The 26,855-nt window shown below is 43.0% G+C and overlaps 1 protein-coding gene across 7 annotated transcripts in view; it reads left to right on the top strand.

Moving 5' to 3' along the window:
* Positions 1-26,855, top strand: part of HECW1 (HECT, C2 and WW domain containing E3 ubiquitin protein ligase 1) — a 314,683-nt gene that overhangs the window by 28,746 nt on the left and 259,082 nt on the right. The window lies entirely within an intron of this gene.

Here is a 26,855-nt window from a genome sequence, read left to right as displayed (position 1 = left end):
TATTTTCTAGTTCTCTTACTTAAAAATATCAGGCCCCATTATAGAGGTGACTATAGAGGGTTAAGTACAGGAGGGAACTAATAAAGATATCTTTTGATTGAAAGAAATATAGATAACCCCCATTAGTATTGCTATAGGTGGTGATGGAAGTAGAAGGCACCTGTGGAGCTGCCAGGGATACAGGCAAGTTGGGGAGCTATGGTCTCAGACTGAGTACATTGCCCTGCTCCGGGAATGGAATCTACCTCCAGTGGGTCCTAGAGGGAGGGATGGGTCTTTTAATACATTACTTGTCAGAGGTGACTTGCCCCTGACAGACCTGTACTTGCCATACAAAGTATTAAAATGACAAGATGCTCCTTCAGAAGGGAAGGAAAACAGCATTAAGAGAAATGGTTGAAGATGTCCATAATCGTTTTGTTGCCTACCTTTCCATTTTACCAGATCACTATTGTTTTCAAAAGTGACTGGTGATTTTTATTGTTTTTGTTTTGTTGTCCCAATAGATCTCCTTGGAGGGTGCCTACATCTTCTGAAAATTAAGTCCTTTAAAGTTTTTGGTGAAACAAAGATGCATGCAAACACTACCCCTATTAAAAGGCTTGCCTTATAGCAGTGTTAACTGTGGAACCAGCCTACACAATACTTCTGGTTTTGATTAAAACCAAAGCCCAAAGTAATAGCTGTGATAAACTACTAAGCTTCCAAAATACCAATATCGAAGGGTTTTTTTTTGTAGCTGAGGTGCCACCTCAAAACACTTAGGAGGGTTGATGTGGGAATTCAGACATTCTTATTTAACCTTCTTTTGTGGTGCTTATGTTGTGTCCCTGCCTGGCCATCACAGGAGGCTTAGTACCTTTTAGACTGACAACCCACAAAACCCATCTTTGGTTGAATTTCCTTCTTACTTTTCAAAAGCAGCTTCTCCAGCTATTGTCTTCCATGTTTTTAAGCTTGTATTCAAGGATCTGTGATCCAGGCAGGGTAAACTAGACAAACATCTGCTTTTTTAATGTATTTCACCAGGACAGGATTAATGTTTGCTAGTGTGTGCTGGGTTGAGGCAGCCCCCTTCCCCACCCCTGGCAACAATAAACACTCAGACAAACGGATTGCAAAAGTGATGGAAAGTTTAAATAGAAAGCAGTGAGCTTTTACAGAAAAGCAAAAGCAGAGTGACAAAGAAAAATCCCAAAACAGACCCAGAGAGATCCCATCCCCACCTGAGGGTACACCCGAGACCCCCAGGGCTCCTTCTTCCCCCTCCCATTGCTAGGCTAGTCTCAGCTGGCCAGATCTGAGACTGCCCATCCCCCCGTGGCCTTGGGCCTAGCCAGGCCCAAAGCCAGGAGACATCTCCCCCAGTTACCGGCTGACGGAGGAGGAAGAAAAGAGACAGTGCTAGACTCCGCACTGCATCTTATAGTGGTGCAAAGGATTGTGGTATGAAATACTACATAATTTCCTGTGTCCACCCCTCTGGGTTGGACTTCTGGACACAGGAAGTAAACATTGCAGGGGGGCACCCAGCTCAAACTGCAACATAGTGCTATGATTTCAATATGTACTCCCAATGCCTTTTGGTGAACAGTGGTAATGTCTTGCTTTCTTCTGCTTTACCGCAGAGCGTTAAAATTGCAATGTGGGCTTACTGCTAAAGAGCTACCAACATATATCCATCTGAATGAAAACTGTGAATCTGTTCCATGGGTTGTAAAAATAAACTTGTTTCATTGAGCTTTCAATATCAAGAGATTTTGCAAATGTAAAATGCAATATAAAGGAAATGGATTTTGAGTAATTCCTTAATCTGGTTTTCAGTGGTCGGGATATTCACTGCATTTTCTGTCTTCTCCCTAATCACTTTCCTATTAAAGATTAATTGCATATCATAGAGAATCCTTGATTAAGCCAATGAAAAGTGAGAAGATAGATCTGTTCATTAGAAGCAGTGTGAGGAATAATAATGAGCAACTAACTGCCAGGCTTCCTTGTCTACCTTACAATAGACATGTGTATTTCTGTGATGCTCCATTTGCTGTTATTAAACAAAAAAGAATCATTTACAGCTTAAGTGGGAAACTTCCTCATTAAGAAAAACAAAACCAAACCACATTAAATCACTCTGCTCCATACACCTCCTGTGATCTAAGTTTAACAGGGAAAGGAGCTAATGTTTTACAAGTGTGTTTTGCCTCTGTCTCCAGTAGAGTCCAACAAGGTGATTTATGAAGGCATTTTGGTTTTAGACTTTGTAATTTTTTCTAGGACTTTCTCTTTTGAGTCACAGAATGGTTTGGGCTGGAAGGCACTCTAAAGATCATCTAGTTCCAAACCCCTGCCATGGGTAGGGACACCTCCTACTAGACTGGGTTGCTCAATGCCCCATCCAGCCTGCCTTTCAACACTTTCAGGCTTGCAGCCTGCACTACTTTTCTGGGCAGCCTGTTCCAGTGCCTCACCACCCTCATGGGGATGAACTTCTTCCTTATGTCTAATCTAAATCCAGCTTCTTCCAGTTTGAAGCCATTACCCCTCATTCTGTGAAACAGAATGGAACACAGCTGCTGGTGCTACATGCCTCTATGTGATGGGTTTTGTCCAGAGTTCTAGGGTACTGCATGTGGCATGCACCACATCTGTAAACCTGCAGAAACTGATACCTATTGCACAAGTGGGTAAATGTATATGCAGTGTTTTACTCTTGAGTTGTGGCTACTGGCCTCTGTAGAGAAGGACTATCAAAGGATAGAGTGTAGCAAGGGGCAAGGTCATGAAACAGTGATGATAATATAAGGTGAAACAGTTTGAGAATGAGATCTGTTTGTGAGGCCAAGGGTGGTTAAAAGGTACACCTTTGTTTCTGATAGTTGCGTGTACTGCAGCTACTGGATTCTGTTCAGCAGCAACATTGGAGGGAATGAATTGTCTGACTTGAAGGGATGACTTTTTATACACTATGTGACCGTTTTAGGCTGTGCCTTTAAGAAAGGGACAGTACTGGAACACTCTGACTGAATATTTTGAAAACAAAGATAAGTCTAAACAAACTTCATTGGTAGATAGGTAGAATGCAACTTTAAGTTTCAGTTCAGTTGGAATCTCTCTCTGTTCCAGTCTGTTCTGCCTTTCCAGCCTGTCTGCTTCTGAGCAACTAGCCAGAGCTGACCTTGAGATAAGAAAACTAATCCCCACATGCGCATTTGAGCCTAACAAGAATTTCCTCCTTAATAATTACCCTTTTTTCTCTCTCTCTAACCCTTTTTGGGGAAAAAGGGAGGTGGGGGGAGAGAGGAGGTAGGGGGGGAAACCCTCCTCTGTCCAGAGGAGGGAGTTTTGTTCTGTATTACTTTCTTTGCTGTATATTTCTATATATATTGTAAATACTGTATATTGTGTGTATATCCACTGCATTTCATCCTGCTTGTAAATATAGCATACCCTTTGCTCCTCCGACTGAGCTAACTGTGGTTTCTTTGTGGGGGAGGGGGAACTTTCTCAAACCACCACACTCTAGTATACTGAATGAGTTTGTCCTGAACCTGTGAGTGAGAGTTGTGAGGCTGTTGTCATGCTTAGTGTTGTTCATAGTCCATAGCAGTGATTCTGAAACCTCCTGGAAATGGATGACTGTTAAGGCTCAATTTCTGCAGTTTTTCTTGGATTCTTTTCAGCTTTTTAAGAGAGAACCCCATTAGACTATGAGTGAATTAAAGTTGGTCTCATCTACCTCATGCCAGTCATTGGTAAAATGTAGTTTGGGAACCACCAGTGAAGTGTCATCTTTGTCTTGAGTGAAATACAAAACAAGGCCTCTGGGTTGAATTTCTTGTTTCAGTCAATTTTTTTTCTTCCTGCCTAAGGCTTAGAGGTTCAACAGAAATACTTGATGCCAAAAAGGCAGCTGGATTCTGCCTCCTTCAAACACTGTGCAATCAAGTCAATGTGGAATGGGAAGTACTGTCCTGAGACTCATCTGAGGCTTGTGCTTCTCACGTACGGGCCTTAGACCGTTTTGCATTGTTTTGCATCTGTTGTAGGGAAGATACTTAGATGTGTATCAGAATATGTGAAGTGGGTCAGGTACTAAAAACTTCCCAGAATTGTCCCTCATTTACCCAGTAGGTAAGTAGCAAAGCTGAGTTCTTGCTTGAGAAGATTAATTACCCCCAGGAAGTAATTAACAACTGATGGTGCGGCTGGTTCCAGACCTTCTGAAACAGAAGGCTGTTCTGTGAATGATGTGGTCAGAGGTGATAAGTCAATGCAGTTTCTTTCCACTGATGGTTAAATAACAGTTAGGAATAGGTGGTTATTGAGTAATCTGTGTTTCATAACTTCTTTTACTAGCATTGGACTTTATAGATCACTTTTTAACATTTTTTTCTGCTTCTCCATTCTGCCTTTTTTTGAGCTAACATGAGTAGTACGCCAAAGGGAATAGCTAACCTATTTATCTTGCATTTCTCATGAAGTCTCTAGGCAGCATATTATAATCGTCTTCATCTTCTAAAATGTCTGCATTGTAGGCAAAAAGATTAAGGGAAAGAACTTTCAGTCTTGGTAAAAACTGAAACACAGATGTTGGCAATAATAAACCTAATTTAATCTATCTCTGCTGAAAAACTTGAACCAAATTGAATTGTGTGGATGGCTGTGCTGGTTTTCACTGTTCTTGTGTGATTGTATAGCTGAACTGTATGGTTTTAAATTTTTTTTCTTTTGATGCAGAATCCCTCTAATTTCAAACTTTATTTCCTTTTATAACTCACAAACAGTAGTGTGTCCCAAAACACATTGGATTTACTTTGTCTTCTCTCCTAAGTTTATAGAAATAGATACTGTGATTGTGATTGTCACTTCACAATTTTTTTGCCAATACACCCTTAAAGGCATTGTTGTTTTTAACAAATGAGGAGACCTCTGAACAGGCACAAACACAGGGTGGGTACAGTGTGGGTTGAGAGCTGCCCTGAAGAAAAAGTCTTGGGGGTGTTGATTATTGAGAAGCTCAATGTGAGCTGAAAGTGCACTCATGCAACTCAGAAGGCAGCTGTGTCCTGGACTGCATTAAGAGGAGAGTAGCCAGCAGGTCAAGAGAGGTGATTTTTCTTACCCTTTACTCTGCTCTTATGAGACCCCTTCTTGAATACTATATCCAGTGCTTCTGTCCACATCATAAGAAGGACATAGAACTGTTGGAACAAGTCCAGAGGAGGGCCACAAGGATGATCAAAGGGCTGTAGCATCTGTGCTATGAGGATAGGCTGAGGGAGCTGGGGTTGTTCAGCTTGGGGAAGACTCCAGAGGGACCTTATAACTTATAAGTGGTTTTAAGCTGAGGGAGAGCAGGTTTAGACTGGGTTTTAGGAAGAAGCTCTTCAGTATGAGGGTGGTGAGACTCTGCAATAGGTTGCCCAGAGTGGTTGTGGATGACCTGTCCCTGGAGGTGTGTAAGGCTGGAGTGGACGAGGCCTTGGGCAACCAAGTGTAATTGAGAGATTTTCCTGCCCGTGTCAGAGTTGGAGTAGATAATCTCTGAGGTCCCTTCCAACCTAAGCCATTCTGTGATTGTATAGTGGTTTGGAAGGTATGCAGAAAAAAAAAGACATAGGTAAGTAACAGCAAGGGAGCGCAGTTAGTGATGAAAGTTGTGTACGCTCTATAGTTGCTGCAGGGACCAGTTTGTGAAGATAAAAGAATTTGGTTTTATCTAGCTTCTCCAGATACTGTTGACAGGGTGATCATAGTGGCACAGCTGATGCTGCAGATATCCTTGGTGAAATGGCATGTGCTCAGGTGGTGAATCTGTTCCAAGTCCTGTCTACCAAAGCAGATACAGGGACTCATGCTATGGAGTGATGAGAAGGAGACACTTCATTGTTCTAGTGAGGGGTGGTGTTGTATTTGTTTCCTGATGACCTTGTAGAACTTCTATTTATCTGTGTGTCTATCTAATTATTTTCTTTGCTATCTTCACAACAGTGTTGAAGAAAACACTATCTCCCTCAATTCCTGTATCCCACTGTGAACACTGCTACATCGATAGCAACAATTTGCTTGGTGTTGCAGGGAGCTGAGTTGTTCAAACCCCGTCTATATCTCTGTGAGAGGAATGGCATGGGTATGGCTGGGCTCTGTTTCATACTGGTTTCATTTGAAGAGCTCAAGGAAAAGATAAATTTAGCATAATGCTACAGGAGTTGGTTTCCATTTTACTGGTGGAAAGAAATGAGTCTTTCGCAGGTGGAGAGGCAGGAAAATCTGATCTTCTAGTCCAGAGAGCCTGCACCACACTTCTGGTGTGCACAACTGATAACATACAGTCCTGGGAAGGGTTGGATCATGCCCAGCTCTTTGGGTGAGAAGAGGGGAATAGGCTAAGGAAGAGATGGGAAAGGATTGAATAGTCCTTCATGTGGCTGTGCTCAGAAGGAGAACAAAAATCTGTGAGGTGCCTTAGCTTCTGTACCTTGCTGTGGTTTTGTGCAAGAATCACACTGCCACTCATATGCCTAAGATGGTAAGTTGGTTTCTACTCATGCACTTGTCTTTTTTTCTGTTCCCTGGATAAGCTCTGGGCAGGTTCTGAGGCAGAGTTCTTGATCATGAGCTCAGATTTGCCACAGGAAAACTAGAAGGAGCTAAGTTGTCTTCTGGCTTCTTGTCTGATGCAGAAAGCCTGAGGCCACTGCTGCTGTTCTTCTCAAATGAACTCTGGACTCTTCTCCTCATACTTTGTGAAAAACATGTTTAAGATTAACCACCAAAACCAGATTTATTACTGTTTGTAGAGCTCAGACCCATGTTCTGTTGTCTTTGACTCGTTCTTGGTGTTCTGCTAGAGTGAGGCATTTTTGGAACGTCTACTGTGTTTTTACCTTCGTCCCTGACTAACCTCCTTTCCTTTGGACCAGACCAGAACATAGAGCCTATTTGTTTTTGGTCAGGCTACTCACATCTTTGTGCAGTGCAAGAGTAGGTAGGAAAGAAAAGTTGTATTGATTTTGATGTTTAGTGTTTGACAGCAATTTTTATTTTTAGCCACAGCAATGCGCAGTGGGAGTTTTTCCTCTACAACTAAAAACATCCTGAAGAGTTTTCACTGGGATGTATTGGATAATCTGTTCTGCAGGGCACCAGACATAACTTGAAATGAATATATCTCTTATAAGTGAAAAAAGAATCACATTTGAGGTCAAGGGAAAGCATCTGAGGCAAAATAGATCCATAGTGGTTAAAAGACCCCATACAGATTCCTTTCCTCTTTTATCCACTCACAAAACATGCAAGAGATCATTTAAAAATCAGTTACAGCTAAGAGAAGGTAAAAAGGTGAAATACAGGAAGAAACTGGCAACTTTGCATAGATTATCTGCAAGCAACCACTAATTTAGGAATTTCAGTTTATTGTTCAGAAGAAGTAATGTCTGTAACATATGTATTCCTCAAGATTTCAGTATTGGGAAGGGAAATTATGTGATTTCTGATCTACACAGAGCAAAATAGTTTGCCTTAGTTTAGTTTACATTTTCCAGGTCAAAACTGGAACATGTCCAGAGAAGGGCAACAAAGCTGGGGAGGGGTTTGGAGCACAAGCCCTATAAGGAGTGTTTGAGGGAGCTGGGGTTGCTTAGCCTGGAGAAGAGGAGGTTCAGGGCAGACCTTATTGCTCTCTACAAGTACCTGAAGGGAGGTTGTAGCCAGGTGGGGGTTGGTCTCTTCTCCCAGGCAACCAGCACCAGAACAAGAGGACACAGTCTCAAGCTGCACCAGGGGAAGTTTAGGCTGGAGGTTAGGAAGAAGTTCTTCCCAGAAAGAGTGATTGGCCATTGGAATGGGCTGCCCAGGGAGGTGGTGGAGTCACCACCACTGGAGGTGTTTAGGAAGAGACTGGATGGGGTGCTTGGTGCCATGGTTTAGTTGATTAGATAGTGTTGGATGATAGGTTGAATTCAATGATCTCAAAGGTCTCTCAAACCCGGTTAATTCTGTTCTGTTCTTATTCTTATTCTGTTCAGCACTGAGCTGAGTCTGCCTTGTGTATGTCTCTCAGTGTATTGGTTATCTGCTACCAGATGAGAGATAGAAAGTAGAAACTTACATTTGAGGAACTCAGCAAATCCATAGATTTCCATTTGATGGTTTCATGAGCTCACCAAAGTGTTCTGCAGGCCATCCCTATATATATCAGCACCCTGGGGAGGTGCAGGAGAACTAGAAAAAGAAACTTGTGTAGGTTTTTAAGAAGGGTGAAAGGTACAACCCAGCTACTTGTTTGTCCATCACTACTTGTTTATGCCAGAGGGATGATGCAATGCCTGGGATGTAAGGAAGGGTAGTATAAGGAAAACTTGCCCACTTGAGTGTTGACTTGTAGAAAAAAAACATCATGTCAAACTGACCTTTTTCTTTTTTCTGTTTTTTTTCCCCTGTATGGCATTTTAAGCCTGGTTAGGAAGAGTTACACAACTGATTTAATACGTCAAGACTACTCTGAGGCATTTCTCTTGCTGCTGTACAACGTTTTGATTGAGAGCACTAGGTTGCTACAGAATCAACATGACATGTTATGTAGATAAAACCCATGTAACTGAGGTCTCCAAAGGTAATGGTAAACAGGAAAAACAACTGCTGACAAAGGAAGCTGCCTCTTCTTTCAGTGCTGTGTCCTCTGCTTGTGGCCACAGGTCAGGAGAGTTTTTGAAAATGGCATTAGCAGAGGAGCTGTAAGGAGGGGTGAAGAACTGGAAATGCTGGATCTGGTTTATTTATTCATTGATATGTTCATCTCAGCACAGAATCACAGAATGGTAGGGGTTGGAGGGGATCTCTGGAGATCATCTAGTCCAACCCTCCCTGCTAGAACAGGCTTCACAGGACAGTGTTCAGGCAGGTTTTGAAGGACTCCAGTGACAGAAAACTCCATCACCTCTCTGTGCAGCCTGTTGCAGTGCTCCATCACCTTCAATGTAAAGAAGTTCCTCTTTGTGTTTAGACAGAACTTCCTGTGTTCAAGGTTGTGCTGTTAACCCTTGTCCTGCCATGGGGCACCACTGAAAATATTCTGGTCCCACGCTCCTGACACCCACCATTTAAACATTGATAAGATTCCCTCTCAGTCTTCTCTGGGCTCAAAACCCCCGAGTCCCTCAGCCTTTTTTCAGAAGAGAGATGTTCTAGTACGTACCCTCATCATCTTTGTATCTCTTTGCTGCACCCTCTCAAGCAGTTCCATGTTCTTCTTGAATTGTAGAACTGTACTCCAGATGAGACCACCACTTCAGCAAAGAGAACTGAAGTGGTGACTTGATCATAGTCTTAAATACAAACAGGGGATAGAGAAATGCAAGATCTGAAACAAAGGTTTAAGACCCTGGGGGCTGAGATTTGTAAGAGGCATTTTTCCTTTATGCTGTAATTAACCATTTCAGTAATTCCTCAAAGTGTGCATGGCTGTTGCCACATCTGAAATCTTTAGTCCTTTTTGTATGTTTTTCTAGAATGTACACTCGGGGAGGTGTACAGGAGTTAATTTCCCCCTCCCCCCAATCTCTTTTGGAGAGAGAAGCCAACCCTGTGTCCCCCAGTCGGCCCTGGCTGCTGGGCTGAGCTGCCTTGTCTTAGGCTGCCCACTCCTTGCTGAGTGTGGTGAGATGTGCGGCTGGGAAGATCAGCCCTTGGCGGGGAGAATAAGGTCAGGAGATGCTGTTGGGAGGCTCTACAGCACCATGTGGGGCCTCAGGGCCAGCTTAGACCCAATTCAATTTAATGTCATACCAGTTTAAAGTAAGACTTCTCTATTTAGTCTAAGATGCTGGGGAAGAGTGAAATATTTACTATCTGAAAATAGTGTTTTCTGAATGCTTTATTGTGTTAAAAGTGCTGATATTTTGAAATTTTGCCCTAATTAGAGATGAATCAAACATCCAAACTGGGATATTCTGAGGGGTGATAGTCCTGTTGTATTAATTTTTACAGAAAAGCTCACCTTAACAGCCAGAATCACTCTTTCATAATCCTCATTAAGACAGCTGAGCTTCTACCTGCCTTTACACACTGACTTCAGTTGGGCTCCTTAATTCTAAGAATATATTTAAGCACAATGCTGAACTGGCCTTCATTTCAGAAACTGAGCTGCTGCCCTTTTTGTTTGTGAGCAAGTCTTATGAGGAGCCACGGAGGGACCTGGGGTTGTTTAGCCCGGAGGAAAGGAGGCTGAGGGGAGACTTTGCTCTCTACAGCTCCCTGAAAGGAGGCTGGAGCGAGGTGATGATTGATCTCTTCTCCCAATTAACAAGCAATAGGATGAGAAAAAAGGGCCTCAAGTTGCACTGGGGAAGGTTTATGTTGGACTTTAGGAAAAATTCTTTCACTGAAAGGGTTAAGCACTGTAACAGGCTGTCCAAGGAAGTGGAGTCACCAAAACTGGAAGTATTTAAAAGGTGTGTAGATGTGATGCTGAGGGCTATAGTTTAGTGGTGGACTTGGTAATGTTAGATTTATAATTGGACCCGATGATCTTAAAGGTCTTTTCAAACCTAAATGTGTGAGAAGGCTGAGAGATAAGGGTGTAGTGTATTGAGAGGAGAGCAGAGCATATGTAGGACAGTAAAATCCCAGTGAGTGTGAGATAATACTGAAGGTATTGAACTTTTACCTGCAGTGATGAACAAGGGTATGAAGTAGGTGAGTAGTTCAGGAGGCTGAGAAGTCCTGCATCTCTTTTTTGCTGTGTGAGGTTAGAACAGAATAGAATTAACCAGGTTGGAAAAGACCTTTGAGGTCATTGAGTCCAACCTATCATCCAACACCATCTAATCAACTAAACCATGGCACCAAGCACTCCATCCACTCTCTCTCTTCCTAAACACCTCTAGTGATGGTGACTCCACCCCCACCCTGGGCAGCCCATTGCAATGGCCAATCACTCTTTCTGTGAAGAACTTCTTCCTAACCTCCAGCCTAAACCTTCCCTGGTGCAGCTTGAGACTGTGTCCTCTTGTTCTGGTGCTGGTTGCCTGGGAGAAGAGACCAACCCCCACCTGGCTACAACCTCCCTTCAGGTACTTGTAGAGAGCAATAAGGTCTGCCCTGAACCTCCTCTTCTCCAAGCTAAGCAACCCCAGCTCCCTCAAACAATCCTTCTACAGATACCCCAACTGTCCCCATTGCTATGGGTGTGCTGGCTGCTGGTCCAAATTGCTGCACCCTTGCCTGACCCTGTGGCTCCGCTGCATGACCCAGGGGAAAGTCACCGAGAAGCCAGCCGGCCCCCTGCTCAGCTGGTTGGTGGTGGCTCTGAGCAGCCACTCGGTAGTGCTGTTCCTGGAGTGCCTGGCATGCAGCTGAGAGAGTCTTGGAGACCAAGGGAGACGCTCTGCCTGTGCTACCCACAGGCTGTCAGGTTCAGTATCCTGAGCAGTGCCCAGGACTGGTTCTAGGGATGCAGCTGAAGATGTCTTTTTTTCCTGCAGCCTGGAGTGCATGGCTGAACTCCCACTGGGATGCTGCCCTAAACCTGTATCACATGTGAGCTGGGCACCAAAGGGGATGTGTGATGCACCAGGAGTGGCAGGTTAAAAAGGCACCAGTTAGTGCCGGTGACTTGGCGGTTGCTTACATAATACTTCTTCATGGGCACTTTAATATTTAATGTTTGCTATAGGATAAATGGAGCTTGGAGACAGATGTACATTAGCTGTATGAATTTTTAAGATGGGGGGAAAGAAGTTTGGAAGGCAGGAACGTCACAGAAGCTTCTTAATTGGCACATACCCCAGTAGAAAGCAAAATGTGAAAATTAAGTGACTGCCCTAATTATCAGAGGCTCCTAGGAATACATTGTGCTGGGAGATATTCCTTTTTCACTTCATGCACTGCTTTAAAAATAAGCATTGTGCAGAGCATAACAAGGCTTTTAATTAAAAGGCTGTGCCCACACAGCAACTTTTCACTGTGGCACTAGCTGGCAAAGGGAGCTGCAAGGGGTGAAAACACTGCTTTGTGTCCACAAAAGATGGAGCTAATAATCCATTGATAACCAGTGGCTCTTAAATGGGTTTGCCACAGTGATGTGAGATCTGATTCTGCCTGGCAGCTGTGTGCGTGGTAGGTTTCCTGTAAGGATAAATGCTTCTGTGTGCTTCTGGGCAGGAACTGCTTTTGACCTCTTGCTCCTCTGCAGTCACACAGCAAAAAATCTGCACCTTCCTTTTGTCCTGAGTGCCAGCCTGCCCTGAGCTCTGGTGACTCTTTCCCTGGCCTGTACCAGAATGTGAAAGTTGTGGTCATCTAAGCAAGTAAGTCTTGTAAGATGTGAAAGAAGGCTGGTAAGTTGTGGTGATGGAAAAGCATGGCAGAGTACTATGTAGGTGGGCAGTGTCACCTGAAGAAATGAATAGTAGGCAGAAATGTATACTGAGGAGTGTATGGATGCTGCTGTTAGTAATTGTGAAATTCTTCTCAACTTGCCATATATGCCTTTTGGAGGCAAGAATACATATGTATAAAGGCAGAGTATGTAACTTGAATGGGTAACTCTTTTGTTGGTGCTTCCTGGAGAAGTTGTGGAGGCTCCAACCCTTCAGGTGTTCAGAGCCAGGTAGGATGGGGCCTTGAGCAACCTGGTTTGATAGGAAGTGTCCCTGCCCATGGCAGAGAGATGGAAACTAGATGATCTTCAAGGTCCCTTCCAACCCAAACCATTCTATGATCCCTTAATATAAAAATCTGATTGTAATACCCTGTTTTCTAACCCATTCCATTTCAATTTTTTTTTTACCCCCAATTTCTCTTATCCCCACATGACTTGCCTTTGCTGCCTCTGAAATGACTTTGTTTTCCTGTGCCTTCTCCACAGCACTCCAGCGTCTTTGGCAGCTTAGCCAAGAGGACTGACGTGGCAGTTGGCTGACAGGGTCCAATAGCTTAAACCTGTTCTGCTAGAAATGGAGCTTCGCAGGCACCCTCTTATGTAGCTAACTTTGTAAAGGTTTCTTAAACATCCTCTCCACTTGTTCACCTGTGATTGTTCCAATTAATGGAGCATGATGCTAATTGGCCAATGAACTGTTTTTTCTTGGAGGCGTGTTTTGATTTGGGCAAAAGTAATTAATGTTCTCATGGTCCTGTTGGAGTACAGAACTGATGTCTACATAGGCATGTGTTTGAGAGGGGAAAACTAGAATAGTAGAGTTCTGCTGAGTTTCTGGTTATCCAGTACAAAGTATGCCTTTCAGAGTAAAGTGTTTTGAATGACTCTCCTAACAGCAATGTCCCCAAGGTCAGAAATTGTATACCCTGACTTCCCTGGAAGAGGATTTTGGTAAAATGAGGAGTGTTTTTAAAACATGCTGCTTAATGGGACAATTACATATTTCAATTTGTATTCATATAATGTATGTATGTGTAATAGCTGTGTACCAGAGAGCTGCTGAAACCCGAGAATTTTGTGGTCAGGCAAAAATATCTCTGGCTATATAAGCAGAAAGAATGTGTTTTCAATGTATCTCTTGATTTGCCAAAAAAATCCTTCAAGGACTTCAAATTGGGAAGGATTTGTAAGTTAGGCTTGCTTTCCTGTGTCCAACCTACTTTTTAAACCCTTGTAGAATAGAATAGAATTAACCAGGTTGGAAAAGATCTTTGAGGTCATCAAGTCCAACCCACCACCCAACACCATCTAATCAACTAAACCATGGCACCAAGTGCCTCATCCAGTCTCTTCTTAAACACCTCCAGTGATGGTGACTCCACCACCTCCCTGGGCAGCCCATTCCAATGGCCTTGTATAAGAGGTTTGAGTAAGTTTTAATAATTAGATTCATCAGGGTGTGTGTTACTGAAGTTCCTTGTGAAAACATGAGATCAGCAGAACCTGGATGAGAAGGAAAGGATCCCCTTGTGCAGTTCCCCTCTCATGAACCAGTAACATACATTTAGTTAATGAAAGGTAGAACCATTACAAGCTTTGTAATGATGATTTGTGAGTATTTCTCCACCTTGCAGTATGCTGTTGCTCAGGAACTTCAAGTCTGTATTGCCTAATAGTGCCTAAGGGTTATTTATCAATTTGTTCAAGTATACTTTTATTTTCCCACTTTATTCCTCTAACTCTCACCACCAAATTTCTCACAAAAATGGAGTTTCCATCTTGAGGCATATCCAGCATCAGAACAAGAGGACACAGTCTCAAGCTGCACCAGGGGAGGTTTAGGCTGGATGCTAGGAAGTTCTTCACAGAAAGAGTGATTGGCCTTTGGAGTGGGCTGCCCAGGGAGGTGATCATCACTGGAGGTGTTTAGGAAGAGACTGGATGGGGTGCTTGGTGCCATGGTTTAGTTGATTAGATAGTGTTGGATGATAGGTTGGACTTGATGATCTCAAAGGTCTCATCCAATCTGGTCTCGTCTGGTCTATTCTGTTCTATTCTATTCTGAAACTGCAGTGTCTGGCTGCCAGAAAGAAGTGATTGTGCAGATATTGCATGCTCTAATTCAAACAGCTGTGATTTGCTGTTTGTGACAAACAAATGTGATTTCAATTAGTTTGAGATATTTCTTTGGAAGAAAGTAAAGTGACAGAAAATATATTCACTTGAGGTGCCCAAATCTTTATAAAGGCTATGAACAAAACCATATTAAGTAATCAGGGATACAACAATCTCCTTAATCTGGTTACAGTACCCTCTAATTGAGTAAGTAATCAACCTGAAACATCTTGCCCTGAGCCTCAGTCTCAGACTCTCACTGAGTGTAACTGATAACACTGTGGGCAATACCTCCATATAATGTGTCCTTTCAGCTTTGCAGCAATCTGACACACAGCTCTTTCCACTCAAATTTGTGCTGGTGCCTTATCGTTTTGAATGTGATAATGCTCAAAGCACCCAGACTATTTCTGCCTCTCCTCCCCTCCCTGAGAGGCTTTAGTGAGATGATAGGAAAGTAGGGAAAATATATCTCTGGAAGAGGCTGGCAAGGATCCATGGAAGATGAGATAACGGTAAATGTACGACTGCTACCTGGAGGCAAAGAGGAAAGCCACGTTCAGCCTACGAGGTGTTACAAATACAGCTGTTAGACACTAACATGCCTCTCCTGGTGATCACTAGAAAGTATCTGATTGTGTTGGAATCAAAATTTTACCTACTGACTTTAAGATTTAGGAAAGATTGTTCCATCAATACTGTTTATTAAACTGCCTAAGTGTCCAATTCTTTCTTAAACCAAACACTTGGAGAAGTTTTGTTCTTCAGAGCGGAATAAATGCTGTAAAATATTGCTTGCAATAGTTCCTGGACTAAGCACTTTCTGTGCACCAGACATTAATATTATGATACTCATTCCCTCTGTCTCTCTATCACCAATTTCTCTTTCCTGAGGTCTTTGATGAAGTTTGCATTTCTGCCCTTTTCCCTCCCTGCTTACTAAACAGCCACCTAAATTGCAGACCAGAGGATTCCCTTCCCCATGGCTGTGCTTGCTGCTGTTCTCAGGGCATGTGTAAGCTGTGCTGGGACTCACGATGCTGGTTTTGGCATATCTAAAGCCCAGTTGTTGGATGGTAACAGTCATAAACATGGGCTGGGGTGACCTGGGGAATGCTCTCTTAATGCGCTGAAAGGTTGAAATATTGTTTGGCACAGGAGTTTATGTGCAGCCTTGTTATCGGCTCGAGCAGTCTGGGTGGCTTTTAAGGTGTGTTTTAAAGAACAGAGCAGAGCATTCTCTATTAGAAAAACAACCTTTCCTCTTGCAGTTGGGAGTAAAGGATTTCACGTGTTGGGAGCTGAAAGGACCTGTGAGTTTCTTGCATTCCAAGAGTAAAAGGGAGGCTGTAAAGCATAGTGGGACATCACCAAGTTTTTCTTGATAAAGAAACCTACCTGAGGTTCCTTGTTCATGAAGATCACTATTATTTGCACAGCATCAAAACTTAGTTAGTCCACTGCAGTGTGACAAGAGCAGACTGTAATATAAGGGTTTTTAACTCTACAAGTCCTAGAAATAACACTGGCTGTGATAACAGAGACAGCCAACATTTAGGAGTGCTGTATTTCAGGTCTGTGTTCACTACATTGCCCGAGCTCTTAGTTTTCCCATAATTATTACCCACACAACATTTGGCAACCAAACTGCTCATTTAAATGCTTATTCTGTATGTTTTAAAGGTTCTGTTTTCTTTTTAACTATTTTTTTCCTTAAATACCAAATGAAAACAGCCAGTGGTGCTTAAAATGGATTTAAAGAAACATCAGGCAGGAGAAAGTCTGTCCTGGAGCTGGTTCACAAGGATAACAGAGGGCTGGAGCACCTCTGCTATGGAAGGAGTCTGCAAGAGTTGGTGCTGTTTAACCTGGAGAAGGCTCTGGGAAGACCTTATAGATGCCTTTCAGTACCTGAAAGGAGCTACATGAAAGACATGAAGGGACTTTTTACAAGGGCTTGTAGTGATAGGGCAAGAGGAAATCGATTAGAAGCTTGAGGGCAGATTTACAGTGGATATTAGGAAGAAATTCTTTACAGTGAGGGTCTTGTCACTACAAGTCCCTGTAAAAAGTCCCTTTCTGGTTTTTTTGTATCTCCCTTCAGGTACTGGAAGTCTGCTATAAGGTCTCCCTAGAGCCTTCTCTTCTCCAAGCAGACCAGTCCCAACTCTTACAGCCTGTCCCCATAGGGAAGGTGTTCAAGACCTCAAACCATTTTCCTGTCCTCCTCTGGACCCACTCCAATGGTTGAATGTCCATGTTATGATGGGGGCCACAGACTGGATGCAGTGCTCCAGGTAGGGTCTCCAGAGCAAAGCAGAATGGCAGAAGCACCTCCCTCATCCTGCTGGTCACACATCTGTTGTCTAGCCTGCTGGTGTGCATTGCCAGCTCATGTTGAGTTTGTCATCAACTGACACCCTCAAGCTGCACCAGGGGAGGTTTAGGCTGGATGCCAGGAAGAATTTCTTCCCAGAAAGAGTGATTGGCCTTTGGAATGGGCTGCCCAGGGAGGTGGTGGAGTCACCATCACTGGAGGTGTTTAGGAAGAGACTGGCTGGGGCTCTTGGTGCCATGGTTTAGTTGATTAGATGGTGTTGGATGATAGGTTAGACTTGATGATCTCAAAGGTCTTTTCCAACCTGGTCTGTTCTACTCTGTTGTGTTCTACTCTGTTCTACTCTACTCTCAAGCCACTCCTTGCCCAGATTGTATTTGTACTTGGTTTTGCCCTGACCCAGGTATAGGACCTTACACTTGGTCTTGTTGAACTTCATCAGAGTTGGGATTGTGACCTCAGGTTCACCAGATCTAGTTGGGCATCTGGCCATTGCAAAGACTTCACAGGAACTGCTGTGTCCTCTTGTCCTTGTGTTTTGCCTATTAAATTCTGCTGTGGGTGAAAAACAAAGCATGAGACAGTGGTGTGTGTGGAAGTGGGTGTACTTATAATAATAATAATAATAAACCAGGTTGGAAGAGACTTACTTGCCTGTATGGCTCCATCGGGGAGCATGTCTGGACTATTCTTTGACATGCAGCATTGCCCCTAACTGAGGAGCAACTCTTTGTGATAAGTTCAAGTATTATCTTGTGTGCTTTCGTTTGTGATGTTCATGTTTATGGCAGATTCAAGGTGTTCTGATGACAGATAGGTTTGCAAGAAGAAAGCCTTGTCGCAAAGACAGCAAATGAGAGCTGCTTCAGGGCTACGCTCGAGCTAAATATCTGCCTTTGATCTGCATGCCTGACATCTGTTGATGTTAGTGCATGTCTGATAGAAAGACTGAGGGTAGATGTATTAATATGCCAAATGTTCATAATTGGTCTGTCCAGAAAATTGATCTAAAAAAAAAAAAAACACAAAAAAACCCAGGAAATGAACTGAATGATAAACAGAGAAGGGGGGAAAAAACGTCAGACTATGCCAAATATGAAGTTTTCCCATTTTGTCTAAAAAAGTTTCCCTTTATATGCAGTCCAAAATAAGCCTGTAGCACCATTTTTTTGCCAGCTGGTTGGAAAACAAAGGCAGGAAATTCCTGTGTTCACAGACTCTCCAATGGTTGTGAACTTCTTTTTACCAGGACTTTATTGCTTCATGTTATCACCTGGGATGTGGAAAACTGCCCTCATTTCTAGAGGGGTCATTTAAATTTGCAGGTCACTAGTGACTTTAACCACAAAGCTGAAAACTAGACTGAAGTTGAGGACTCTTCAAAAGCTCCATTTAAATCCTATATAAATAATTATCATTTAATTGGAACAGAAACGTGATTTTGCTTGGCAATGAGCATCCTTACAGATGATGTTGAGAACCAGACTTATTATTTTGGTTTTGCTTTCTATTTATATTTATCTATAGTAGAACAACTTCATCTAGAGTGGCTGAGAGAGCCTCTCTGAGTGTTTTATAGCATGAAGTGTAGATATTGGTGGTTGAATTGTCTGCTTGAGTGGAGGAGGGAGATGAACTTTAGCCTGGAAAACATGTTCCAGAGCTAGAGAGCTCCTGGGCAAACTAAAGACACCCACCAGCAGCAGTTTTGATGCCAGGCTTTCCTCTCCCATTCTAGTAGAGCGCTGCTGAAATAGTGTGGGTGAGATTCACAGGGTGTTGGGGGGTGTACGTTTTGGATGCGTTCTTCAGAGGAGCTGCTGCTTGAGTCGAGGCCAACCATCTGGAATTCCTTGCTCTTCCAAACGAGTGTGTGTCGCATTAGTTATGGATTAGTGGGTTTAGCAACTAAAAAGGGTGGTAATCATTACTGGGGTCTCCTGCGGTGTTGCTTTTTAATAAGAAGTCAGGTTGAGCCAGCAGGCAGTAGGAGCTGTGAAGAGGACATAAGTTACAGTAAAACTAGCTGTTTTGGTAGTTGGAAAGGAATTCATGCAGAGGACTTCTCAAAATGTAATATGTGAAGCTTTAAGTCCAGTAGGAATGCTATGTGATAGGGCATCTTGATCTTCTGTGTCTGTCATAGCTCCTCCAAGTGTTAAAGAAAACTGGTTGAAGAAGCATGGTCAGCAGGTTGAGAGAGGTGATTCCACCACTCTAATCTGCTCAGGTGAGATTTCACCCGAAGTACTGTGTCCCTGGGGATACCAACACAAGAAGGACGTGGACCTGCTGGAGCAGGACCGGAGGAGGGCCACAAAGATGATCAGAGGGCTGGGGCATCTCTTGCATGAAGACAGTCTGAAAGAGTTGGGGCTGTGCAGCCTGGAGAGGAGAAGGCTCGAGGGAGACCTTAGAGCAGCATGTCAGTATCTGAAGGAGACTTACAGGAAGGCTGGGGAAGGACTGTTTAGAAGGGCTTGTAGTGACAGGACAAGGGACAATGGTTTGAGACTGGAGCAGGGTACATTTAGGTTGGATAGTAGGAGGAAGTTCTTCACATTGAGAGTGGAGGAATACTGGAACAGGTTGTGCAGGGGTGTGGCTAAGGCCCCGTCCCTGGAGACATTCAAGATCAAACTTGATGTGGCCCTGGGCAGCCTGATCTAATTTAGGAGGTGTCCCTGCTGACTGCAGTGAGGTTGAGGTTGGACAAAATGACCTTTGCGGGTCCCTGATGCATTCTGTGAATCTGTGGATTAATCTGTTCTTCATCAAGCCTGGTTATGTGTTGTGAGCTGGGTTGGTTAATTTTCAAAGCATCTTGTTGGTTTCTGTCATAACAGTGCAATTTAAGAGTTGTGGTGTTCTGGAGGCTTAAGGGGAAAACTTACTGGTTAGAGAAGAAAGATAGAATTCATTCTCATTCTTACCCAGACAGTGTACTCCATCAAAGCCTGCCTTTGCCATTAGAGATGTCTTTGTTCTGCTGCATTCTTCAGTCATGGTGAGATGTATTAAGGAGGAAATTATATTAATTATATAGGTACTTGAAGGCCTCTACTTTTATTCAGAGGGATGCTTTGTCATGGGCATGAATTGTTTTGGATGTTGAGAGAGAAGCATATCTGAATCCCCAGATCACTCACCAGCATTTTGTCTTGGAGATCTCAAAGTGATAGGACTGCTTGTTGTATCAATTGGCCAAACCAACCAGTGTGATTGAACTGCAATAATTTCAGCAAAAATTTGTGCTGTCTGTGAGGATTTGGCTTTTTTTTTCCTTTTTTTTTTTTTTTTTCTGAATATACCAGTTTAAGAGAAGCCACTTACATGCTGTATTATGGAGGATATGGTATGAGATGAGACCTGCCTTAGTGGACAAGATTTTGACCAACTAGGAAGTGCCAGTTTTTCTATAAAAACAAAATGTGTCTACAAAACATGAGTGAGTGGTGTGAGAATTGCCAGAGCTTATGGCCAAATGCCTGACTAGTCACAGTTAACAAAGAAATTTTTAAGAAACATGAATCCACTATTCTGACAGATCCCAGTCAAATGCAGGGGTTTCAGCTGTGTAGACCATCTGTCTTCTGTGCCAGGTTGAAATTGTGTTACAGCTGAAGCAGTAGCAGGCCTGCACTCTTGTGCCCGTTGTCGGCAGCTGGGCTGCAGGATGCAGAAATCTAGGGCAGCAGAGGCAACATGATTGGTTTTGGAGTGAGCCTGAGTGAAGAGAAAGGTTTAAGGATTTATGGGGGCCAAGAGATGAATTTGACAGTAGGGTAGGTTGTTCTGTGTCCTGCAAGTGACCTATACTGTCTCACACTAGTACAAAAGGGTCCTGGCTTTCCTGCTCTTTGGAGTCTTGAAGTGGATTTCTCAAGGTGTTCAAGGGGAGGCGCTTAAGGGTAGGAGAGCTGGCTGGAAGGAGAGGAAGAGTGCATGTGCAAGAGAAGTCTCCTGCAGTGCTATTCAGACTAGTTCTGCTCTGAGCCACAAGTGTCTTTGTGTTTTAGGAACCTGAGGGATTTATAGTTTGTTTGATTGCTTAGCTGAGGGCTGGGGTCTTTCCTCTGAAATCTAAGCATGATGAAGTGGTTGATCAACCTCTTCAGGCACATAAAGACTAGGAGACTACCATGTGAGAGCCACAGCCACAAATGTCTTTGGAGAAGACAGCACAGGAAAATGTTCCCTCTGTCACTGCAGCACGAGAGAAAGAGCAAGGAGATAATCCACTCTTTTAGGATGGTGGATGGTTTCTAATACAGAGCTGGTGCATTGTGCAGCCCCGGCAGCAAGCAGGCACTTATGTGGTGTACAAACAGCTGTCTCTGGGCAGGAGGCTGTGCTTCAGTGTTGGGTTTTTTAATAAAAGCTGCTCCATGCCCTACCTGAGGAGAGTGAGACATTTGGGCAGATGTGTTCTGTGTGCAACAAGACAAAGCAGCCAAGGATGTGCTCCATAAACAGTTTCCAAAACATCCCTGTTCTTTAATTATTCCTCTCTTTTCATTTGCTCAATAAAAACATTTCTGTGGTTGTGTGTCCTTTCTGGTGTGCCACCCATTTTATGCCTGCATGCTTAGGAGCATACCCTTGTCTGGTGGGGACAGGACAAGAGGGAATGGTTTTAAGATGAAGGAGAGTAGGTTTAGACTGGGGCTCAGGCAGAAGCTCTTCAGTATTGAGGGTGGTGGGACTCAGGAATAGGCTATGCAGGGATGCCTCCTCCCTGGGGGTGTTCAAGGCCAGATTAGATGAGACCTAGAGCAGCTGAGTCTAGTTGAGTAGTGTCCCTGCCCATGGCATGGAAGTGGGAGTAGATGATCTCTAAGGTCCTTTCCAGCCTAAGCCATTTTATGGTTCCTGTAAATGGCTCCTAATGGTGAGAGCTTGAATGTTCTCAGTGTTTGAAAGTTTTCAGCTGGGTCTGATTTTTGGAAGCTTGAATCTGTCTGTCTAAAGGTCATTTACATTCATGTGTCTGTCCATATCTGTAAGTGCATGTATATATATATATATATAGCACACACAAATAAAAGCAAATTAAATGTGGCTGCATCTATTGAAGAATTTTTAATTATTGGAGGGAATTCCTTTGGCAGCATTACCTGTGTGTTTTTCATAAGGCATATTTGAAGGCACAAAGATGAGCTGTCTGGCCCTGTTTTAAGCTGAAAATCAAATTGGTGAGGAAAATGACCTAACTGATTGTCTCATCCATCTCAAAGTCAGCCCCAAATGTTTCCCTGCTGTTACCCTTGGCACAATTTTTGTAGTGGTTTATCCAGCCTGCAAGAGCTGAAGCCTTTGATGTTCTGCTGTAAGGTTTATTTTCCATCTGAAGTACCACCTTTCATATGTGGATATTATTGGAGGCCTCTCCCAAAGCCTGGATCAAATCTTTATTCCTGTTGTTTTCAAGGGGCTTTAGGTCAGGCTCCATAGAACTCCATTGATACAAAGCACTGATCCTCACAAGGGTGCAGGGATTGAGGATTTCTGAGACACCTGCCATCAACCTAAGTAAGCCTACATTCAAGGAGGCTTTCCTCTTATGAGGAGAGGCTGAGAGACCTGGGAAAGGAAAACTGAGAGAGGATCTTAGCAATGCTTATCAATATCTAAAGCATGGAGGTCAAAAGGACAGGTCCTGGTTCTCTTCGATGGTGCCCAGTGACAGAACAAATGGCAAGGGTCACAAACTGCAACACAAGAAGTTCCACTTAAACATAAGTTAAAAATTCTTATCTGTGAAGGTGCTGGAGCACTGGGCCAGGCTGCCTAGAGGGGTTGTGGAATCTGCTTCTCTGGAGAGCTTCCACATCCACATGCATATGAACCTGGGCAACCTGCTCTCGGTGAATCTCCTTTAGCAAGGGGATTGGATTAGATGATCCTCAGAGTCCTTTCCAACCCCTGCCATTCAGAGGATCAAGGCTAGATTTGTGTAGTTAAGAGCATCATCATCTCAAGGCTCACATCACCTCTCCATTATAGGTATGTGCAGAGTGAAGGAATGTACTTTGCTGCCCCTCAGCTGGATTCATAATAAGGACTGCTAAAACTGCACACCTCTTGTTTTGGCATCCCTGTGGACACGTGCTCACATCTGTGTCCACATGGCAGCAGCTGTTTTAATACCATCCTGAATGGTTTGTTCTTTTCTAAGCAACTTTGTGAAGGGTTTTTTTGGTGTGTTTTTTTTGTTGGTGTGTGGTTTTTTTTCTGTTGAGGCCCTGTGTTTTCTCCTTGTTACACTTTTTTTTTTGTGTTGGAGCATCATAATTCCTTGCAAAGTGGGGCCGCACTTGTGGTAGCATCTTTCCTGTAAAATGCAGGATACACAGTTTCAATTAATGAAGGCAATTTTTCCTTTTCTAAACAATCCTAGCAAGCAAAGTCATGGGAAGGGCATAATAGAGCATCAGAACAACTTTTCCTTACAGGCCACCATTACATAGTGTAAGGCGATGATCAGAACAGCTGTTGTGTAAGGTACAAGAACAGAAAGCAGAGAGTCATTCTCTGTTCAACTTAAAAATTTTGGGGCATTTGGAGATGAATGAATGTACAGTGGGGAAATGAGCTGTGAAGTCCAACTCAGCCAGCCAGGGTCACTTGGAAATGAGGATCTGTTTCCCCCCGGCCCCGAGATGTTCAAGGCCAAGTTGGATAGAGCCTTGAGTAACCTGGTCTAGTTGAGAGGCATCCCCACCCATGGCAGGAAGGTTGGATTAGATGATCTCTAAGGTGCCTTCCAGCCTAGGCCATTCTAAGAACTACTGAAACAATTTAGTCCAATTGACTTCCTGCTGTCATTCTTTTCTTGGGGAGCTCGTTAACCTTCCAGCAGTCCTTAGTATTTCTGCAAGAGAAAGCGTGGTGCAAATTCACTGCAACCCCTTTTATTTGAGGGATCCTGCAGCCTCATTTGTGAAGCTCAGACTTTTGGGCTTTATTCTCAAGCAAATGTTTATTTCATTGTCCGGAGTTCCAATGAAGTTTGGCTTTGGGAGAGACTTTTTGAGAGAGGTAGTAGGTTAAACTTTACAAGGGCTTACCCAAATTTGATGAGGCTTTTTCTAGATCAGGATTATTCCACTCCAAATAGCTGAGATCTTACTTCACATACATTTTAAATCTAGAGTGAGGTTTTTGTCTCCCAAATTTTCAGGCAGAGTTCCAGTGTCTCTCTACAGAATCCCACCATTAATATCCCACATTAATAAAGCAATTTTTTAAAATAAAATTATTGTATGCCTCCCTTTAAAACTTGTTTATTTTCTTATGAATGAGCTTGGGATTTCTCTTTCAAGGTGTGTGATTCTTAGGATACTAAGTGCTCTTGTAACTGTCTATATCCTGCCCTTTCTCTTCCCTGGAGTGAAAGGAAGAAGTAGAGAATGAATTCTGAATGGGAGAAGCCCTATATGATTTCTTCCTTTGAGGATCTGAAAGGTGCTACATGGCCTGAAATTTTTAGCAAGGACCTGTGAGGAGTGAAGAATAAAGCCTCAGTGATGCCTTCTGATACAAAGCACAACAGAAATTGGGCAGTGTCATAAAGCAGACAGTGTGTTTCAAAGCCTTAACTTACTGGTTGATTTGGTTTGGTTTTGAGGGCACCCATGAAGAGCTGTAGCTGTAAAGATTCAGCTGTAAAGCTGAATCTAGGCTGCATGCCTGGGGCCAGGAGCAAAACTGAAGGTTCTTGATGCACCTTTAGCAACTCCAGAATTTGGTGTTTCTGTGACAAATTAATAACTTTGGCAGGAATGGTCTCTTAATCAGCACTTACTGATTTGCTGTGAAATACTGAGGGCTGTTTCTTGGGCAGTTTCGTGGAACTGCTCTTTATCCAGCCTGCATTGCTGGGTTAGGGTCAGCTAGCTATGCATCCAGTTTCTGTCTTTCTCAAGTGCCATTGTGGTAGAAAAAAAGATGATGAGGGTGTGACAAAAGCAAGTCAGAATGTTTAGTGGCTTCTGGTTATTCATATCTTTCTAATTTGGGGGGGATCCTGTTGCTTTGGAGTTGCTTTGCAGAACTTTGAGAAATCTGTCAAATCCATATTTTCAATTTAACATCTTTCTGTGGAGACATGCAAATGGCTGCCTTATACTTTAAAGGAAAGAAGGATAGCAATGAAGCTATGTGCATGAGAATGTAATTTTGTGTTATCTGCAAGTAGTAATTTTAAGAAAAAAGGAAAGCTCAAGATTTATAACCACTGACATTTAAATTGGTGGTAGCTTAGTTTTCATAATTGCCTTTAAATACGTGGTGAACTTGGGCTAGATGTATTTCTACAACTTTATTAACCTCAGAGCAGTTAGCAGGAGATATCCTGGCCTATTTCTTATGACCATCATATCTTAATTTTTAAGTTGTTGTTGTTTGTAAGGAACCAGTATATTCAGTTTGTTATTCTGGGGGTGGGGGGGAAGGATGTTTTCAGGAACTCTGTAGCCTCTATCTCAGGAAACAGAGACATGGAAATCCCATTTTCATTTCATATGGGACAATTGGTTTCTTTCCCTTCACAAACAGTGGCTCTTAGGCCACTAAGAGGCTGGTGTAGTCAAAGGCAATTTAAGCAGCAAGTATTTGAGCTAGGGACTTGGCAAGGAGCTGCCAACCTTAAATGCATTTTCAAGATCTGCTTGAGAGGCAAATAAGATCCGGTGCCCAAAAGACAGAAACCCAACCCCTGGTGAAAGTACAAGGTGAAATGAAATAAACCCAGTCCCAGATCAATACCATAAGTGAAGAGGGGAGTCTGCATGTAAATCTGAAGTGCTTTTGTGTTGGTGCACAACAGGAGACATGTTGGCCTGCCAACTGCCTTCAGTCCTGGAGAGTTTCTGAGAGCTGTGTGCCTTTTCCACGTGCTTTGTGCTCAGTTCATGTAAAAGCTGATAAACAGGATTCATTATTTATAAAGCTTCTGTGTATCCCTAGGACTCTTCCTAAGCAGACAGAATGAAGACAGCTCATTGCAGGGCATACTTACTCTGGCTCAGTGCGGTGCTAACCATTGCTACCTGAATTGTAGTAACCTGGAGAGTAGGCCAAGGACTGTGACAGGTACTGTGTCTTGTAAGATCCATAGGATCCATTTAAGCTCAGGAAGAAGCAACCATTAAGGTTTTATCAAAAATTAATCTATTTCCCCAGTGTCAAGTTAACATTTGGTAGCTGTCAAAGAACCCCTAGGTGACTTTCCAAGAAGAGTTTGACTGACTGGATTTCAGCAGCTCAGATATTAGGAAGTGTCCTAATTTTGTTTTGGTGAAATCCAGTAAAGTGGCAAAGGAAGAGCAAATGGGGTTGAAGTCATAACTCTGTGGTGGCATAATTAAAGCTATACATCAGAGTGGTTGACTACCTAAGTAATCAGAAGAGGAAATTTTGGAGTCGACATGGGAAAACAAAATTGTTTTTTGTCATTAGCAGTTTACAGCTCTTAGGAGTAAATGACCTTTTCACAAGAAGATAGGTGAATACCTTGGAAACACTTTGTGGTTTCTTTGATTCCAATTATAAAGATATTTAGAGGATAACAGGAATTTCCATGTATTTCATGACTAAATGAATTTTTTCAAGGAGATTTTTCCCCCTTTTTCTATCTTCAGAGGTTAATGCTCTTATATTTCAGAGGGTAGAAATATTTTGACAAATATCATACAGCCATAGAATACCAGGTTGGAAAGGACCTCAAGTAACATCTGGTTCGGCCTTTCCCAGCAAAGATATGGTCTAGGCAAGATGGCCCAGCACCCTCTCCAGCTGAATCTTAAATGTCCAGTTCTGAGGACTCCCCTGCTTCCCTGGGGAGCTCATTCCAGTGGCTGATTGTTTTTGTGAAAACTTTCCTTGCGTGTCCAATCAGAATCTATTCTGGAATAACTTGTACCTATTACCCATCACCTTTCCCTTGTGACTCCTTGTAGAAAGGGAGTCTCCATCTTCTTTCGTGACCATCCCTTAAGTACTGGAATATGGTGATTAGGT

The sequence above is a fragment of the Melanerpes formicivorus genome, unplaced genomic scaffold (assembly GCF_026170545.1).
Source record: "Melanerpes formicivorus ecotype bairdi unplaced genomic scaffold, bMelFor1.0.p_v2 SCAF_24, whole genome shotgun sequence".
Classification (NCBI taxonomy): Eukaryota; Metazoa; Chordata; class Aves; order Piciformes; family Picidae; genus Melanerpes; species Melanerpes formicivorus.
The sequence above is the reverse complement of the archived record's forward strand: the minus strand, read 5'-3'. Positions and strand labels throughout refer to the sequence as shown.